Source organism: Lampetra fluviatilis, unplaced genomic scaffold, assembly GCF_964198595.1.
Source record: "Lampetra fluviatilis unplaced genomic scaffold, kcLamFluv1.1 SCAFFOLD_719, whole genome shotgun sequence".
Lineage (NCBI taxonomy): Eukaryota > Metazoa > Chordata > Hyperoartia > Petromyzontiformes > Petromyzontidae > Lampetra > Lampetra fluviatilis.
In genome coordinates, this window is record NW_027620880.1 from 10481 (window position 1) to 30000 (window position 19520).

At 56.8% G+C, this 19520-nt stretch overlaps 2 long non-coding RNA genes across 2 annotated transcripts; both read left to right on the forward strand.

The window, feature by feature from the left end:
- The first annotated feature begins 5569 nt into the window (after window positions 1–5569).
- LOC144954483 (uncharacterized) lies at window positions 5570–18567 on the forward strand. The gene is made up of 3 exons (XR_013641214.1): window positions 5570–5683; window positions 8769–8828; window positions 18304–18567. It is a non-coding gene; the product is annotated as an uncharacterized LOC144954483 (long non-coding RNA).
- LOC144954482 (uncharacterized) lies at window positions 8880–11601 on the forward strand. The gene is made up of 3 exons (XR_013641213.1): window positions 8880–8921; window positions 9034–9075; window positions 11574–11601. It is a non-coding gene; the product is annotated as an uncharacterized LOC144954482 (long non-coding RNA).
- Window positions 18568–19520: the final 953 nt, after the last annotated feature.

Consider the following 19520-nt stretch of genomic DNA (forward strand, 5'->3'; position numbering starts at 1 on the left):
TGTCTCCGTGTCTCACCCCGTGTCTCTGTGTCTCTCCCCGTGTCTCTGTGTCTCACCCCGTGTCTCTGTGTCTCACCCCGTGTCTCTGTGTCTCACCCCGTGTCTCACTCACCCTGTGTCTCACCCCGTGTCTCCGTGTCTCACCCCGTGTCTCTGTGTCTCACCCCGTGTCTCTGTGTCTCACCCCGTGTCTCTGTGTCTCACCCCGTGTCTCCGTGTCTCACCCCGTGTCTCTGTGTCTCACCCCGTGTCTCTGTGTCTCTGTGTCTCACCCCGTGTCTCTGTGTCTCTGTGTCTCACTCCGTGTCTCCGTGTCTCTGTGTCTCACCCCGTGTCTCTGTGTCTCACCCCGTGTCTCTGTGTCTCACTCCGTGTCTCTGTGTCTCACCCCGTGTCTCTGTGTCTCACCCCGTGTCTCTGTGTCTCACCCCGTGTCTCTGTGTCTCACCCCGTGTCTCTGTGTCTCACCCCGTGTCTCTGTGTCTCACCCCGTGTCTCTGTGTCTCTGTGTCTCACCCCGTGTCTCCGTGTCTCTCTCACCCCGTGTCTCTGTGTCTCTGTGTCTCTGTCTCCGTGTCTCTGTGTCTCTGTGTCTCCGTGTCTCTGTGTCTCTGTGTGTGTCTCTGTGTCTCTGTGTCTCTCTCACCCCGTGTCTCTGTGTCTCACCCCGTGTCTCCGTGTCTCACCCTGTGTCTCCGTGTCTCTCTCACCCCGTGTCTCTGTCTCACCCCGTGTCTCCGTGTCTCACCCTGTGTCTCTGTGTCTCTCTCACCCCGTGTCTCTGTGTCTCACCCTGTGTCTCTGTGTCTCTGTGTCTCACCCTGTGTCTCTGTGTCTCTGTGTCTCACCCCGTGTCTCTGTGTCTCTGTGTCTCACCCCGTGTCTCCGTGTCTCTGTGTCTCACCCCGTGTCTCTGTGTCTCACCCCGTGTCTCTGTGTCTCACCCTGTGTCTCTGTGTCTCTGTGTCTCACCCCGTGTCTCTGTGTCTCACCCTGTGTCTCTGTGTCTCTGTGTCTCACCCCGTGTCTCTGTGTCTCTCTCACCCCGTGTCTCTGTCTCACCCCGTGTCTCCGTGTCTCACCCTGTGTCTCTGTGTCTCTCTCACCCCGTGTCTCTGTGTCTCACCCTGTGTCTCTGTGTCTCTGTGTCTCACCCTGTGTCTCTGTGTCTCTGTCTCACCCCGTGTCTCTGTGTCTCTGTGTCTCACCCCGTGTCTCTGTGTCTCTGTGTCTCACCCCGTGTCTCTGTGTCTCTGTGTCTCACCCCGTGTCTCTGTGTCTCTGTGTCTCACCCCGTGTCTCCGTGTCTCACCCTGTGTCTCTGTGTCTCTCTCACCCCGTGTCTCTGTGTCTCACCCCGTGTCTCCGTGTCTCACCCTGTGTCTCCGTGTCTCTCTCACCCCGTGTCTCTGTGTCTCACCCCGTGTCTCTCTCACCCCGTGTCTCTGTGTCTCACCCCGTGTCTCCGTGTCTCACCCTGTGTCTCCGTGTCTCTGTGTCTCTGTGTCTCACCCTGTGTCTCTGTGTCTCTGTGTCTCACCCCGTGTCTCTGTGTCTCTCTCACCCCGTGTCTCTGTGTCTCACCCCGTGTCTCCGTGTCTCACCCTGTGTCTCTGTGTCTCTCTCACCCCGTGTCTCTGTGTCTCACCCCGTGTCTCCGTGTCTCACCCCGTGTCTCCGTGTCTCACCCTGTGTCTCTGTGTCTCTCTCACCCCGTGTCTCTGTGTCTCTGTGTCTCTCTCACCCCGTGTCTCTGTGTCTCACCCTGTGTCTCTGTGTCTCTGTGTCTCACCCTGTGTCTCTGTGTCTCTGTGTCTCACCCTGTGTCTCTGTGTCTCACCCCGTGTCTCTGTGTCTCTGTGTCTCACCCCGTGTCTCTGTGTCTCACCCCGTGTCTCTGTGTCTCACCCCGTGTCTCTGTGTCTCACCCCGTGTCTCCGTGTCTCACCCCGTGTCTCTGTGTCTCACCCCGTGTCTCTGTGTCTCTGTGTCTCACCCTGTGTCTCTGTGTCTCACCCCGTGTCTCTGTGTCTCACCCCGTGTCTCCGTGTCTCACCCCGTGTCTCCGTGTCTCACCCCGTGTCTCTGTGTCTCTGTGTCTCACCCCGTGTCTCCGTGTCTCACCCCGTGTCTCTGTGTCTCTGTGTCTCACCCCGTGTCTCTGTGTCTCACCCCGTGTCTCTGTGTCTCACCCCGTGTCTCTGTGTCTCACCCTGTTTCTCTGTGTCTCACCCTGTGTCTCTGTGTCTCACCTCGTGTCTCTGTGTCTCACTCCGTGTCTCTGTGTCTCACCCCGTGTCTCCGTGTCTCTGTGTCTCTGTGTCTCACCCCGTGTCTCCGTGTCTCTGTGTCTCTGTGTCTCACCCCGTGTCTCTGTGTCTCACCCCGTGTCTCTGTGTCTCACCCCGTGTCTCTGTGTCTCTGTGTCTCTGTGTCTCACCCCGTGTCTCCGTGTCTCTCTCACCCCGTGTCTCTGTGTCTCTGTGTCTCTGTCTCCGTGTCTCTGTGTCTCTGTGTCTCTGTGTGTGTCTCTGTGTCTCTGTGTCTCTCTCACCCCGTGTCTCTGTGTCTCACCCCGTGTCTCCGTGTCTCACCCTGTGTCTCCGTGTCTCTCTCACCCCGTGTCTCTGTGTCTCACCCTGTGTCTCTGTGTCTCTGTGTCTCTGTGTGTGTCTCTGTGTCTCTGTGTCTCTGTGTCTCACCCCGTGTCTCCGTGTCTCACCCTGTGTCTCCGTGTCTCTCTCACCCCGTGTCTCTGTGTCTCCGTGTCTCTGTGTCTCACCCCGTGTCTCTGTGTCTCACTCCGTGTCTCTGTGTCTCACCCCGTGTCTCTGTGTCTCCGTGTCTCACCCCGTGTCTCCGTGTCTCTCTCACCCCGTGTCTCTGTGTCTCACCCCGTGTCTCTGTGTCTCACCCCGTGTCTCTGTGTCTCACCCCGTGTCTCTGTGTCTCACCCCGTGTCTCTGTGTCTCACCCCGTGTCTCTGTGTCTCACCCCGTGTCTCTGTGTCTCACCCCGTGTCTCTGTGTCTCACCCCGTGTCTCTGTGTCTCACCCCGTGTCTCTGTGTCTCACCCCGTGTCTCTGTGTCTCACCCCGTGTCTCTGTGTCTCACCCCGTGTCTCTGTGTCTCACCCCGTGTCTCTGTGTCTCACCCCGTGTCTCTGTGTCTCACCCCGTGTCTCTGTGTCTCACCCCGTGTCTCCGTGTCTCACCCCGTGTCTCTGTGTCTCACCCCGTGTCTCCGTGTCTCACCCCGTGTCTCTGTGTCTCACCCCGTGTCTCTGTGTCTCACCCCGTGTCTCTGTGTCTCACCCCGTGTCTCTGTGTCTCACCCCGTGTCTCCGTGTCTCACCCCGTGTCTCCGTGTCTCACCCCGTGTCTCTGTGTCTCACCCCGTGTCTCCGTGTCTCACCCCGTGTCTCTGTGTCTCACCCCGTGTCTCTGTGTCTCACCCCGTGTCTCTGTGTCTCACCCCGTGTCTCTGTGTCTCACCCCGTGTCTCTGTGTCTCACCCCGTGTCTCTGTGTCTCTGTGTCTCTGTGTCTCACCCCGTGTCTCCGTGTCTCACCCCGTGTCTCTGTGTCTCACCCCGTGTCTCTGTGTCTCACCCCGTGTCTCTGTGTCTCACCCCGTGTCTCCGTGTCTCACCCCGTGTCTCCGTGTCTCACCCCGTGTCTCTGTGTCTCACCCCGTGTCTCTGTGTCTCACCCCGTGTCTCTGTGTCTCACCCCGTGTCTCCGTGTCTCACCCCGTGTCTCTGTGTCTCACCCCGTGTCTCTGTGTCTCACCCCGTGTCTCTGTGTCTCACCCCGTGTCTCTGTGTCTCTGTGTCTCCGTGTCTCACCCCGTGTCTCTGTGTCTCTGTGTCTCTGTGTCTCCGTGTCTCACCCCGTGTCTCCGTGTCTCTGTGTCTCTCTCACCCCGTGTCTTTGTGTCTCACCCCGTGTCTCTGTGTCTCACCCCGTGTCTCTGTGTCTCACCCCGTGTCTCTGTGTCTCTGTGTCTCTGTGTCTCCGTGTCTCACCCCGTGTCTCCGTGTCTCTGTGTCTCTCTCACCCCGTGTCTTTGTGTCTCACCCCGTGTCTCTGTGTCTCACCCCGTGTCTCTGTGTCTCACCCCGTGTCTCTGTGTCTCACCCCGTGTCTCTGTGTCTCCGTGTCTCACCCCGTGTCTCCGTGTCTCTGTGTCTCTCTCACCCCGTGTCTTTGTGTCTCACCTCGTGTCTCCGTGTCTCACCCCGTGTCTCTGTGTCTCTGTGTCTCACCCCGTGTCTCTGTGTCTCTCTCACCCCGTGTCTCTGTGTCTCTCTCACCCCGTGTCTCTGTGTCTCACCCCGTGTCTCTGTGTCTCACCCCGTGTCTCCGTGTCTCTCTCACCCCGTGTCTCTGTGTCTCACTCCGTGTCTCTGTGTCTCACTCCGTGTCTCTGTGTCTCACCCCGTGTCTCTGTGTCTCACTCCGTGTCTCCGTGTCTCTCTCACCCCGTGTCTCTGTGTCTCACTCCGTGTCTCTGTGTCTCACTCCGTGTCTCTGTGTCTCCGTGTCTCTGTGTCTCTCTCACCCCGTGTCTCTGTGTCTCACTCCGTGTCTCTGTGTCTCCGTGTCTCTGTGTCTCTCTCACCCCGTGTCTCTGTGTCTCACTCCGTGTCTCTGTGTCTCTCTCACTTCGTGTCTCCGTGTCTCACCCCGTGTCTCCGTGTCTCTCTCACCCCGTGTCTCTGTGTCTCACTCCGTGTCTCTGTGTCTCTCTCACTCCGTGTCTCTGTGTCTCACCCCGTGTCTCTGTGTCTTTCTCACCCCGTGTCTCTGTGTCTCACTCCGTGTCTCTGTGTCTCTCTCACTCCGTGTCTCCGTGTCTCACCCCGTGTCTCCGTGTCTCTCTCACCCCGTGTCTCCGTGTCTCACCCCGTGTCTCTGTGTCTCTGTGTCTCACCCCGTGTCTCTGTGTCTCTGTGTCTCACTCCGTGTCTCTGTGTCTCTCTCACTCCGTGTCTCTGTGTCTCACCCCGTGTCTCTGTGTCTCTGTGTCTCTCTCACCCCGTGTCTCTGTGTCTCACCCCGTGTCTCTGTGTCTCTGTGTCTCACCCCGTGTCTCTGTGTCTCTGTGTCTCACCCCGTGTCTCTGTGTCTCTGTGTCTCACCCTGTGTCTCACCCCGCTAGTGGGTGAGTTGCGTGCGCAGCTCGAGGTGGCGACTCTCCGTCTGCGAGAGACTCGCCCTGTGTCTCTGTGTCTCTGTGTCTCACTCCGTGTCTCTGTGTCTCTGTGTCTCTGTGTCTCACCCTGTGTCTCACCCCGCTAGTGGGTGAGTTGCGTGCGCAGCTCGAGGTGGCGACTCTCCGTCTGCGAGAGACTCGCCCTGTGTCTCTGTGTCTCTGTGTCTCACTCCGTGTCTCTGTGTCTCTGTGTCTCTGTGTCTCACCCTGTGTCTCACCCCGCTAGTGGGTGAGTTGCGTGCGCAGCTCGAGGTGGCGACTCTCCGTCTGCGAGAGACTCGCCCTGTGTCTCTGTGTCTCTGTGTCTCACTCCGTGTCTCTGTGTCTCTGTGTCTCTGTGTCTCACCCCGCTAGTGGGTGAGTTGCGTGCGCAGCTCGAGGTGGCGACTCTCCGTCTGCGAGAGACTCGTGATCGCCGCCGACGTCAGGAGGAGCTCATCAACAAAGTGGGAAACGTGGCGCTGAAGGTGACGACGGAGTTAGTGACAGAGTGACAGAGTCACAGAGTGACAGTGTTAGTGACAGAGTGACAGAGTCACAGAGTGACAGTGTTAGTGACAGTGTTAGTGACAGTGTTAGTGACAGAGTGACAGAGTGACAGTGTTAGTGACAGTGTTAGTGACAGTGTTAGTGACAGTGTTAGTGACAGAGTGACAGAGTGACAGTGTGACAGTGTTAGTGACAGAGTGACAGAGTGACAGTGTTAGTGACAGAGTGACAGAGTCACAGAGTGACAGTGTTAGTGACAGAGTGACAGAGTCACAGTGTGACAGAGTTAGTGACAGAGTGACAGAGTCATAGAGTGACAGTGTTAGTGACAGAGTGACAGAGTGACAGAGTCACAGAGTCACAGAGTGACAGTGTTAGTGACAGAGTGACAGAGTGACAGTGTTAGTGACAGAGTGACAGAGTGACAGTGTGACAGTGTTAGTGACAGTGTTAGTGACAGAGTGACAGAGTGACAGAGTCACAGAGTGACAGTGTTAGTGACAGAGTGACAGAGTCACAGTGTGACAGTGTTAGTGACAGAGTGACAGAGTGACAGTGTTAGTGACAGAGTGACAGAGTCACAGTGTGACAGAGTTAGTGACAGAGTGACAGAGTCACAGAGTGACAGTGTTAGTGACAGAGTGACAGAGTCACAGTGTGACAGTGTTAGTGACAGTGTTAGTGACAGTGTTAGTGACAGAGTCACAGAGTCACAGAGTGACAGAGTTAATGACAGAGTGACAGAGTGACAGAGTTAGTGACAGAGTGACAGAGTCACAGAGTGACAGTGTTAGTGACAGAGTGACAGAGTGACAGAGTTAGTGACAGAGTGACAGAGTCACAGAGTGACAGAGTTAGTGACAGAGTGACAGAGTGACAGAGTTAGTGACAGAGTGACAGAGTCACAGAGTGACAGTGTTAGTGACAGAGTGACAGAGTTAGTGACAGAGTGACAGAGTCACAGAGTGACAGTGTTAGTGACAGAGTGACAGAGTGACAGAGTGACAGTGTTAGTGACAGTGTTAGTGACAGTGTTAGTGACAGAGTCACAGAGTCACAGAGTGACAGTGTTAGTGACAGTGTTAGGGACAGAGTGACAGAGTGACAGAGTGACAGAGTGACAGTGTTAGTGACAGTGTTAGTGACAGAGTGACAGAGTCACAGTGTGACAGTGTTAGTGACAGAGTGACAGAGTGACAGTGTTAGTGACAGTGTTAGTGACAGTGTTAGTGACAGTGTTAGTGACAGAGTGACAGAGTCACAGAGTGACAGTGTTAGTGACAGTGTTAGGGACAGAGTGACAGAGTGACAGAGTGACAGAGTGACAGTGTTAGTGACAGTGTTAGTGACAGAGTGACAGAGTCACAGTGTGACAGTGTTAGTGACAGAGTGACAGAGTGACAGTGTTAGTGACAGAGTGACAGAGTGACAGTGTTAGTGACAGAGTGACAGAGTCACAGAGTGACAGTGTTAGTGACAGAGTGACAGAGTGACAGTGTTAGTGACAGAGTGACAGAGTGACAGTGTTAGTGACAGAGTGACAGAGTCACAGAGTGACAGTGTTAGTGACAGAGTGACAGAGTGACAGAGTGACAGTGTTAGTGACAGAGTGACAGAGTCACAGAGTGACAGTGTTAGTGACAGAGTCACAGAGTGACAGTGTTAGTGACAGAGTGACAGAGTCACAGAGTGACAGAGTTAGTGACAGAGTGACAGAGTGACAGTGTTAGTGACAGAGTGACAGAGTCACAGTGTGACAGTGTTAGTGACAGAGTGACAGAGTGACAGTGTTAGTGACAGAGTGACAGAGTCACAGAGTGACAGTGTTAGTGACAGAGTGACAGAGTTATTGACAGAGTGACAGAGTCACAGAGTGACAGTGTGAGTGACAGAGTGACAGAGTTAGTGACAGAGTGACAGAGTGACAGAGTGACAGAGTTAGTGACAGAGTGACAGAGTCACAGAGTGACAGTGTTAGTGACAGAGTGACAGAGTCACAGAGTGACAGAGTTAGTGACAGAGTGACAGAGTCACAGAGTGACAGTGTTAGTGACAGTGTTAGTGACAGTGTTAGTGACAGAGTGACAGAGTCACAGAGTGACAGAGTTAGTGACAGAGTGACAGAGTCACAGAGTGACAGAGTCACAGAGTGACAGTGTTAGTGACAGTGTTAGTGACAGAGTGACAGAGTGACAGTGTTAGTGACAGAGTGACAGAGTCACAGAGTGACAGTGTTAGTGACAGTGTTAGTGACAGAGTGACAGAGTGACAGTGTTAGTGACAGAGTGACAGAGTCACAGAGTGACAGTGTTAGTGACAGAGTGACAGAGTTAGTGACAGTGTTAGTGACAGAGTGACAGTGTTAGTGACAGAGTGACAGAGTCACAGAGTGACAGTGTTAGTGACAGAGTGACAGAGTTAGTGACAGAGTGACAGAGTCACAGAGTGACAGTGTGAGTGACAGAGTGACAGAGTTAGTGACAGAGTGACAGAGTGACAGAGTGACAGAGTCACAGAGTGACAGTGTTAGTGACAGAGTGACAGAGTCACAGAGTGACAGTGTTAGTGACAGAGTGACAGAGTCACAGAGTGACAGAGTCACAGAGTGACAGTGTTAGTGACAGTGTTAGTGACAGAGTGACAGTGTTAGTCACATAGTGACAGAGTCACAGAGTGACAGTGTTAGTGACAGAGTGACAGAGTTAGTGACAGAGTGACAGAGTCACAGAGTGACAGTGTTAGTGACAGAGTGACAGAGTGACAGAGTCACAGAGTGACAGTGTTAGTGACAGAGTGACAGAGTGACAGAGTGACAGAGTCACAGAGTGACAGTGTTAGTGACAGAGTGACAGAGTCACAGAGTCACAGAGTGACAGTGTTAGTGACAGAGTGACAGAGTGACAGAGTCACAGAGTCACAGAGTGACAGTGTTAGTGACAGAGTGACAGAGTCACAGAGTCACAGAGTGACAGTGTTAGTGACAGAGTGACAGAGTGACAGAGTGACAGAGTCACAGAGTGACAGTGTTAGTGACGCCACCACCACCACGTTTGTATTTCCCAGAATCGGCTGCAGGCGAATTTGGACGACATCACCAGACAGGAAGAGAAAGAGGACCAGCAGGTGAGTGGTGAGGGGTGGTGAGGAGTGGTGAGTGGTGGTGAGTGGTGAGGGTGGTGAGTGTGGTGGTGAGGGTGGTGGTGAGGGTGGTGAGTGGTGGTGGTGAAGGTGGTGGTGGTGAGGGTGGTGAGGGTGGTGAGGGTGGTGAGGGGTGGTGAGGGGTGGTGAGGGGTGGTGAGGAGTGGTGAGGAGTGGTGAGGGTGAGGAGTGGTGAGTGTGGTGGTGAGGGTGGTGGTGAGGGTGGTGAGTGGTGGTGGTGAAGGTGGTGGTGGTGAGGGTGGTGAGGGTGGTGAGTGGTGAGGAGTGGTGAGTGGTGAGGGGTGGTGAGGAGTGGTGAGGGTGAGGAGTGGTGAGTGGTGAGGGTGGTGAGGGTGGTGAGTGTGGTGAGTGTGGTGAGTGTGGTAGTGAGGGTGAGGGTGGTGAGGGGTGGTGAGGAGTGGTGAGGAGTGGTGAGGAGTGGTGAGTGGTGAGGGTGAGGGTGATGAGGGTGGTGAGTGGTGAGGAGTGGTGAGTGGTGAGGGTGGTGAGGGTGGTGAGTGGTGAGGGTGAGGCTGGTGAGGGTGGTGAGGTTGGTGAGTGGTGAGGAGTGGTGAGTGGTGAGGGTGGTGAGGGTGGTGAGGGGTGGTGAGGGGTGGTGAGGGTGGTGAGTGGTGAGGGTGGTGAGGGTGGTGAGGGGTGGTGAGGAGTGGTGAGTGGTGAGGGTGGTGAGTGTGGTGGTGAGGGTGGTGAGTGTGGTGATGGTTAGGAGTGGTGAGGGTGGTGAGGAGTGGTGAGTGGTGAGTGGTGGTGAGGGTGGTGAGGGTGGTGAGTGTGGTGATGGTGAGGGTGGTGAGGAGTGGTGAGTGGTGAGGGTGGTGAGTGGTGAGGGTGAGGGTGGTGAGTGGTGAGGGTGAGGGTGGTGAGTGGTGAGGGTGAGGGTGGTGAGGGTGGTGAGGGTGGTGAGTGGTGAGGGTGAGGGTGGTGAGTGGTGAGGGTGGTGAGTGGTGAGGGTGGTGAGGGTGGTGAGTGTTGTGAGGGTGGTGAGTGGTGAGGGTGAGGGTGGTGAGTGGTGAGGAGTGGTGAGTGGTGAGGGTGGTGAGGGTGGTGAGTGGTGAGGGTGGTGAGGGTGGTGAGTGTGGTGATGGTGAGGGTGGTGAGGGTGGTGAGTGGTGAGGGTGAGGGTGGTGAGTGGTGAGGAGTGGTGAGTGGTGAGGGTGGTGAGTGGTGAGGGTGAGGGTGGTGAGGGTGGTGAGTGGTGAGGGTGAGGGTGGTGAGGGTGGTGAGGGTGGTGAGTGGTGAGGGTGGTGAGGGTGGTGAGTGGTGAGGAGTGGTGAGTGGTGAGGGTGGTGAGTGGTGAGGGTGAGGGTGGTGAGGGTGGTGAGGGTGGTGAGTGGTGAGGGTGGTGAGGGTGGTGAGGGTGGTGAGTGGTGAGGGTGAGGGTGGTGAGTGGTGAGGAGTGGTGAGTGGTGAGGGTGGTGAGGGTGGTGAGTGGTGAGGGTGAGGGTGGTGAGGGTGGTGAGGGTGGTGAGGGTGGTGAGTGGTGAGGGTGGTGAGGGTGGTGAGTGGTGAGGGTGAGGGTGGTGAGTGGTGAGGAGTGGTGAGTGGTGAGGGTGGTGAGGGTGGTGAGGGTGGTGAGGGTGGTGAGTGGTGAGGGTGAGGGTGGTGAGTGGTGAGGAGTGGTGAGTGGTGAGGGTGGTGAGGGTGGTGAGTGGTGAGGGTGAGGGTGGTGAGGGTGGTGAGGGTGGTGAGTGGTGAGGGTGGTGAGGGTGGTGAGTGTGGTGATGGTGAGGGTGGTGAGGAGTGGTGAGTGGTGAGGGTGGTGAGTGGTGAGGGTGAGGGTGGTGAGGGTGGTGAGTGGTGAGGAGTGGTGAGTGGTGAGGGTGGTGAGGGTGGTGAGTGGTGAGGGTGGTGAGGGTGGTGAGGGTGGTGAGTGGTGATGGTGGTGAGTGGTGAGGGTGGTGAGTGGTGAGGGTGGTGAGGGTGGTGAGTGGTGAGGGTGGTGAGTGGTGAGGGTGGTGAGTGGTGAGGGTGGTGAGGGTGGTGAGTGGTGAGGGTGGTGAGTGGTGAGGAGTGGTGAGTGGTGAGTGGTGAGGGTGGTGAGGGTGGTGAGTGGTGAGGGTGGTGATGGTGAGGGTGGTGAGGGTGGTGAGTGGTGAGGGGTGGTGAGGGTGGTGAGGGTGGTGAGTGGTGAGGAGTGGTGAGTGGTGAGGGTGGTGAGTGTGGTGGTGAGTGTGGTGGTGAGGGTGGTGAGGGTGGTGAGTGTGGTGGTGAGGAGTGGTGAGGAGCGGTGATGATTGGTGAGGGTGGTGAGGGTGAGGGTGGTGAGGGGTGAGGGGTGGTGGTGAAGGTGGTGGTGGTGGTGAGGGTGGTGAGGGTGGTGAGTGGTGAGGAGTGGTGAGGAGTGGTGAGTGGTGAGGAGTGGTGAGGGTGGTGAGTGGTGATGAGTGGTGAGGGTGAGTGGTGAGTGTGGTGGTGAGTGTGGTGGTGAGTGGTGAGGGTGGTTAGGGGTGGTGGTGAATGTGGTGGTGAGTGGTGAGGGTGAGGGTGGTGAGGGGTGGTGAGGAGTGGTGAGTGGTGAGTGGTGGTGAGGGTGGTGAGGGTGGTGAGTGTAGTGATGGTGAGGGTGGTGAGGAGTGGTGAGGAGTGGTGAGGAGTGGTGAGTGTGGTGAGTGTGGTGAGGGTGAGGGTGAGTGGTGAGGGTGAGTGGTGAGGGTGAGTGTGGTGGTGAGTGGTGAGGGTGAGTGTGGTGGTGAGGGTGAGGGTGGTGAGTGGTGAGTGTGGTGGTGAGGGTGGTGAGGGTGGTGAGTGGTGGTGAGTGGTGAGGGGTGAGTGGTGGTGGTGAGGAGTGGTGAGGAGTGGTGAGGAGTGGTGAGTGGTGAGTGGTGAGGGTGGTGAGGGTGAGGGTGGTGAGTGGTGGTGGAGAGTGGTGGTAGAGAGTGGTGAAGGTGAGGGTGGTGAGGGTGAGGGTTGTGAGGAGGGGTGGGGTGAGTGGTGAGGAGGGGTGAGTGTGGTGGTGAGGAGGGGTGAGTGGTGAGTGGTGAGTGGTGAGGGTGGTGAGGGTGGTGAGTGGTGAGGGTGGTGAAGGTGGTGAGAAGTGGTGAGTGTGGTGAGGGGTGGTGGTGAGTGGTGGTGAGAAGTGGTGAGTGTGGTGAGGGGTGGTGGTGAGTGGTGGTGAGGGGTGGTGAGGGTGGTGAGTGGTGGTGAGTGGTGGTGAGTGGTGGTGAGTGTGGTGAGGGTGGTGAGTGGTGAGGAGGGGTGGTGAGGGTGGTGAGTGGTGGTGAGTGTGGTGAGGGTGGTGAGGGTGGTGAGGGGTGGTGAGGGTGGTGAGGTGTGGTGAGGAGTGGTGAGGTGTGGTGAGGGGTGGTGAGGGTGGTGAGGGGTGGTGAGTGGTGGTGAGGGTGGTGAGGGTGAGGGTGGTGAGGGTGGTGAGTGGTGGTTAGAGTGGTGAGGAGTGAGTGAGTGGTGAGGAGTGGTGAGGGGTGAGGGGTGGTGAGTTTGGTGGTGAGGGTGGTGGTGAGTGGTGAGGGTTAGGGTGGTGAGGGTGAGGGTGGTGAGGGTGGTGAGTGGTGATGAGTGGTGAGGGTGAGTGGTGAGTGTGGTGAGGGTGGTGAGTGGTGAGGAATGGTGAGGAGTGGTGGTGAGTGTGGTGATGATTGGTGATGGTGGTGAGTGGTGAGGGTGAGGGTGGTGAGGGTGGTGAGGAGTGGTGAGGGTGAGGAGGGGTGAGGGTGGTGAGTGTGGTGGTGAGTGTGGTGGTGAGTGTGGTGAGGGGTGGTGAGGGTGGTGATGGGTGAGTGGTGGTGAGGAGTGGTGATTGGTGAGGGTGGTGAGGGTGAGGGTGGTGAGTGTGGTGGTGAGTGTGGTGAGGGGTGGTGAGGGTGGTGAGGGTGGTGAGGGGTGAGTGGTGGTGAGGAGTGGTGATTGGTGAGGGTGGTGAGGGTGAGGGTAGTGAGGGGTGGTGGTGAGTGTGGTGTTGAGTGTGGTGGTGAGTGGTGGTGGTGAGTGGTGAGCAGTGGTGAGGGGTGGTGAGTGTGGTGGTGAGTGGTGAGGTTGAGGGTGGTGAGGGTGGTGAGGGGTGAGGAGGGGTGAGTGGTGAGGAGTGGTGATTGGTGAGGAGTGGTGAGTGTGATGGTGAGTGTGGTGTGAGAGTGGTGAGGGTTAGGGTGGTGAGGGTGGTGAGAAATGGTGAGTGGTGGTGGTGAGTGGTGAGGAGTGGTGGTGGTGAGTGTGGTGGTGAGGGTGGTGAGGGGTGGTGAGGGGTGGTGAGTGGTGGTGAGGGTGGTGAGGGGTGGTGAGGAGGGGTGAGGGGTGGTGAGGGGTGGTGAGGGTGGTGAGGAGTGAGGGTGAGGAGTGGTGAGGAGGGGTGAGTGTGGTGGTGAGTGTGGTGGTGAGTGGTGAGGGTTGAGTGGTGGTGGTGAGGGGTGGTGAGGGTGAGGGTGAGTGGTGAGGGTGAGGGGTGGTGAGTGGTGAGGAGTGGTGAGGGGTGGTGGTGAGGGGTGGTGGTGAGTGTGGTGAGTGTGGTGAGGGTGGTGAGTGGTGAGGGTTAGGGTGGTGAGGGTGAGGGTGGTGAGGGTGGTGAGTGGTGATGAGTGGTGAGGGTGAGTGGTGAGTGTGGTGAGGGTGGTGAGTGGTGAGGAATGGTGAGGAGTGGTGGTGAGTGTGGTGATGATTGGTGAAGGTGGTGAGTGGTGAGGGTGGTGAGGGTGGTGAGGGTGGTGAGGAGGGGTGAGGAGGGGTGAGTGTGGTGGTGAAGGTGGTGAGGGTGGTGAGGGGTGAGGGGTGGTGAGGGTGGTGAGGGGTGGTGAGTGGTGAGGGTGGTGAGGGGTGAGTGGTGGTGAGGAGTGGTGATTGGTGAGGGTGGTGAGGGTGAGGGTGGTGAGGGGTGGTGGTGAGTGTGGTGGTGAGTGTGGTGGTGAGTGGTGGTGGTGAGTGGTGAGCAGTGGTGAGGGGTGGTGAGTGTGGTGGTGAGTGGTGAGGTTGAGGGTGGTGAGGGTGGTGAGGGGTGAGGAGGGGTGAGTGGTGAGGAGTGGTGATTGGTGAGGAGTGGTGAGTGTGGTGGTGAGTGTGGTGTGAGAGTGGTGAGGGTTAGGGTGGTGAGGGTGGTGAGAAATGGTGAGTGGTGGTGGTGAGTGGTGAGGAGTGGTGGTGGTGAGTGTGGTGGTGAGTGGTGAGGGGTGGTGAGTGTGGTGAGGGTGGTGAGTGGTGAGGAGTGGTGGTGGTGAGTGGTGAGGGTGGTGAGTGGTGAGTGTGGTGGTGAGTGGTGAGGGTGAGGGTGATGAGTGGTGAGGAGTGGTGGTGGTGAGTGGTGAGGGGTGGTGAGTGTGGTGAGGGTGGTGAGTGGTGAGGGTGAGGAGTGGTGAGGGTGGTGAGGAGGGGTAGTGAGGGTGGTGAGGGGTGGTGAGTGGTGAGGGGTGGTGAGGGGTGAGGGGTGGTGAGGGGTGGTGAGGGTGGTTAGGGTTAGGGTGGTGAGGAGTGGTGAGTGTTGAGTGGTGGTGGTGAGGGGTGGTGGTGAGGGGTGGTGGTGAGGGTGGTGAGTGGTGAGGGGTGGTGAGGGTGGTGAGTGTTGTGAGGGTGGTGAGTGGTGTTGGTGAGTGGTGAGTGGTGGTGAGGAATGGTGAGTGTGGTGGTGAGTGGTGAGGGGTGGTGAGTGTGGTGAGGGTGGTGAGTGGTGAGGGGTGGTGAGTGGTGAGTGTGGTGGTGAGTGGTGAGGGGTGGTGAGTGTGGTGAGGGTGGTGAGTGGTGAGGAGTGGTGAGGAGTGGTGGTGGTGAGTGGTGAGGGGTGGTGAGTGTGGTGAGGGTGGTGAGTGGTGAGGGGTGGTGAGTGGTGAGTGTGGTGGTGAGTGGTGAGGGGTGGTGAGTGTGGTGAGGGTGGTGAGTGGTGAGGAGTGGTGGTGGTGAGTGTGGTGGTGAGTGGTGAGGGTGAGGGTGGTGAGGGTGATGAGTGGTGAGGAGTGGTGGTGGTGAGTGGTGAGGGGTGGTAAGTGTGGTGAGGGTGGTGAGTGGTGAGGGTGAGGGTGGTGAGGAGTGGTGAGGGTGGTGAGGGGTGAGGAGGGGTGGTGAGTGGTGAGGGGTGGTGAGGGGTGAGGGGTGGTGAGGGGTGGTGAGTGGTGAGGGTGGTGAGGGGTGGTGAGGGGTGGTGAGGGTGGTGAGTGTTGTGAGGGTGGTGAGTGGTGTTGGTGAGTGGTGGTGAGGAATGGTGAGTGTGGTGGTGAGTGGTGAGGGGTGGTGAGTGTTGTGAGGGTGGTGAGTGGTGTTGGTGAGGGTGGTGAGTGGTGGTGGTGAGTGGTGGTGAGGGTGGTGACTGGGTGGGTGACTGGGTGAGTGACTGGGTGAGTGTCTTGGTGAGTGACTGGGTGACTGACTTGGTGAGTGACTTGGTGAGTGACTTGGTGAGTGACTGGGTGAGTGACTGGGTGAGTGACTGGGTGAGTGACTTGGTGAGTGACTTGGTGAGTGACTGGGTGAGTGACTTGGTGAGTGACTGGGTGAGTGACTGGGTGAGTGACTGGGTGAGTGACTTGGTGAGTGACTGGGTGAGTGACTTGGTGAGTGACTTGGTGAGTGACTGGGTGAGTGACTGGGTGAGTGACTGGGTGAGTGACTTGGTGAGTGACTGGGTGAGTGACTGGGTGAGTGACTTGGTGAGTGACTTGGTGAGTGACTGGGTGAGTGACTTGGTGAGTGACTGGGTGAGTGACTTGGTGAGTGACTGGGTGAGTGACTGGGTGAGTGACTGGGTGAGTGACTGGGTGAGTGACTTGGTGAGTGACTGGGTGAGTGACTTGGTGAGTGACTGGGTGAGTGACTTGGTGAGTGACTGGGTGAGTGACTGGGTGAGTGACTTGGTGAGTGACTTGGTGAGTGACTGGGTGAGTGACTTGGTGAGTGACTGGGTGAGTGACTTGGTGAGTGACTGGGTGAGTGACTTGGTGAGTGACTGGGTGAGTGACTGGGTGAGTGACTGGGTGAGTGACTTGGTGAGTGACTGGGTGAGTGACTGGGTGAGTGACTGGGTGAGTGACTGGGTGAGTGACTTGGTGAGTGACTGGGTGAGTGACTTGGTGAGTGACTGGGTGAGTGACTGGGTGAGTGACTTGGTGAGTGACTTGGTGAGTGACTGGGTGAGTGACTTGGTGAGTGACTGGGTGAGTGACTTGGTGAGTGACTGGGTGAGTGACTGGGTGAGTGACTGGGTGAGTGACTGGGTGAGTGACTGGGTGAGTGACTGGGTGAGTGACTTGGTGAGTGACTGGGTGAGTGACTGGGTGAGTGACTTGGTGAGTGACTGGGTGAGTGACTGGGTGAGTGACTGGGTGAGTGACTGGGTGAGTGACTGGGTGAGTGACTGGGTGAGTGACTGGGTGAGTGACTTGGTGAGTGACTTGGTGAGTGACTGGGTGAGTGACTTGGTGAGTGACTGGGTGAGTGACTTGGTGAGTGACTGGGTGAGTGACTTGGTGAGTGACTGGGTGAGTGACTTGGTGAGTGACTTGGTGAGTGACTGGGTGAGTGACTTGGTGAGTGACTGGGTGAGTGACTGGGTGAGTGACTGGGTGAGTGACTAGGTGAGTGACTTGGTGAGTGACTTGGTGAGTGACTGGGTGAGTGACTGGGTGAGTGACTGGGTGAGTGACTGGGTGAGTGACTAGGTGAGTGACTTGGTGAGTGACTGGGTGAGTGACTGGGTGAGTGACTGGGTGATTGACTGGGTGAGTGACTAGGTGAGTGACTTGGTGAGTGACTGGGTGAGTGACTGGATGAGTGACTTGGTGAGTGACTGGGTGAGTGACTTGGTGAGTGACTGGGTGAGTGACTTGGTGAGTGACTTGGTGAGTGACTGGGTGAGTGACTTGGTGAGTGACTGGGTGAGTGACTGGGTGAGTGACTGGGTGAGTGACTGGGTGAGTGACTTGGTGAGTGACTGGGTGAGTGACTGGGTGAGTGACTGGGTGAGTGACTGGGTGAGTGACTAGGTGAGTGACTTGGTGAGTGACTGGGTGAGTGACTGACTTGGTGAGTGACTGGGTGAGTGATTGGGTGAGTGACTGCATGAGTGACTTGGTGAGTGACTGGGTGAGTGACTGGGTGAGTGACTTGGTGAGTGACTTGGTGAGTGACTGGGTGAGTGACTTGGTGAGTGACTGGGTGAGTGACTTGGTGAGTGACTTGGTGAGTGACTGGGTGAGTGACTTGGTGAGTGACTGGGTGAGTGACTGGGTGAGTGACTGGGTGAGTGACTAGGTGAGTGACTTGGTGAGTGACTGGGTGAGTGACTAGGTGAGTGACTGGGTGAGTGACTGGGTGAGTGACTGGGTGAGTGACTGGGTGAGTGACTTGGTGAGTGACTTGGTGAGTGACTGGGTGAGTGACTGGGTGAGTGACTGGGTGAGTGACTGGGTGAGTGACTGGGTGAGTGACTTGGTGAGTGACTGGGTGAGTGACTTGGTGAGTGACTGGGTGAGTGACTGGGTGAGTGACTTGGTGAGTGACTTGGTGAGTGACTGGGTGAGTGACTTGGTGAGTGACTGGGTGAGTGACTTGGTGAGTGACTGGGTGAGTGACTTGGTGAGTGACTTGGTGAGTGACTGGGTGAGTGACTTGGTGAGTGACTGGGTGAGTGACTGGGTGAGTGACTAGGTGAGTGACTTGGTGAGTGACTTGGTGAGTGACTGGGTGAGTGACTGGGTGAGTGACTGGGTGAGTGACTAGGTGAGTGACTTGGTGAGTGACTGGGTGAGTGACTGGGTGAGTGACTGGGTGAGTGACTGGGTGAGTGACTAGGTGAGTGACTGGGTGAGTGACTGGGTGAGTGACTTGGTGAGTGACTGGGTGAGTGACTTGGTGAGTGACTGGGTGAGTGACTTGGTGAGTGACTTGGTGAGTGACTTGGTGAGTGACTGGGTGAGTGACTTGGTGAGTGACTGGGTGAGTGACTGGGTGAGTGACTGGGTGAGTGACTAGGTGAGTGACTTGGTGAGTGACTGGGTGAGTGACTGGGTGAGTGACTGGGTGAGTGACTGGGTGAGTGACTGGGTGAGTGACTGGGTGAGTGACTTGGTGAGTGACTGGGTGAGTGACTGACTTGGTGAGTGACTGGGTGAGTGATTGGGTGAGTGACTGCATGAGTGACTTGGTGAGTGACTGGGTGAGTGACTGGGTGAGTGACTGGGTGAGTGACTGGGTGAGTGACTTGGTGAGTGACTTGGTGAGTGACTGGGTGAGTGACTTGGTGAGTGACTGGGTGAGTGACTTGGTGAGTGACTTGGTGAGTGACTGGGTGAGTGACTGGGTGAGTGACTGGGTGAGTGACTGGGTGAGTGACTGGGTGAGTGACTAGGTGAGTGACTTGGTGAGTGACTGGGTGAGTGACTAGGTGAGTGACTAGGTGAGTGACTGGGTGAGTGACTGTGTGAGTGACTGGGTGAGTGACTGGGTGAGTGACTGGGTGAGTGACTTGGTGAGTGACTTGGTGAGTGACTGGGTGTTTCTTCTTCCTCAGCTGGAGCTCTTGAGAGCGCGATTGGAGGCTGAGCTCACAAGAACAGCGACCTCCCGTGACCTCCCGTGACCTCCCGTGACTTCCCGTGACCTCCTGTGACCTCTCGCGACCTCCCGTGACCTCTGGCGACCTCTCATGACCTCCCGTGACCTCCCGTGACCCCTCACGACCTCCCGTGACCTCCTGTGACCTCTCACTGTGCATTTCACTGTGCGTGTCACCGTGTCACTGTGTGTGTCACTGTCTTGTGTGTGTGTCACTGTGTGTGTCACTGTGTGTGTCACTGTGTGTGTGTCACTGTGTGTGTGTGTCACTGTGTGTATGTCACTGTGTGTGTGTTTGTCTGTGTGTGTGTGTCACTGTGTGTGTGTCACTGTGTGTGTGTGTCACTGTGTGTGTGTGTCACTGTGTGTGTGTGTCACTGTGTGTGTCACTGTGTGTGTGTCACTGTGTGTGTGTGTGTCACTGTGTGTGTGTGTCACTGTGTGTGTGTGTGTGTGTCACTGTGTGTCACTGTGTGTGCGTCACTGTGTGTGTGTCACTGTGTGTGTGTCACTGTGTGTGTGTGTCACTGTGTGTGTGTGTCACTGTGTGTGTGTCACTGTATGTGTGTGTGTTTGTCTGTGTGTGTCACTGTGTGTATGTCACTGTGTGTGTGTCACTGTGTGTGTATGTCACTGTGTGTGTGTCACTGTGTGTGTGTGTCACTGTGTGTGTGTGTCACTGTGTGTGTGTCACTGTATGTGGGTGTGTTTGTCTGTGTGTGTCACTGTGTGTATGTCACTGTGTGTGTGTCACTGTGTGTGTGTGTCACTGTGTGTGTGTCACTGTCTGTGTGTGTCACTGTGTGTATGTCACTGTGTGTGTGTTTGTCTGTGTGTGTGTGTCACTGTGTGTGTGTCACTGTGTGTGTGTCACTGTGTGTGTGTGTGTTTGTCTGTGTGCGTCACTGTGTGTATGTCACTGTGTGTGCGTCACTGTGTGTATGTCACTGTGTGTGTGTCACTGTGTGTGTCACTGTGTGTATGTCACTGTGTGTGTGTGTTTGTCTGTGTGTGTGTGTCACTGTGTGTGTGTCACTGTGTGTGTGTCACTGTGTGTGTGTGTGTTTGTCTGTGTGCGTCACTGTGTGTATGTCACTGTGTGTGCGTCACTGTGTGTATGTCACTGTGTGTGTGTCACTGTGTGTGTGTCACTGTGTGTGTGTGTGTTTGTCT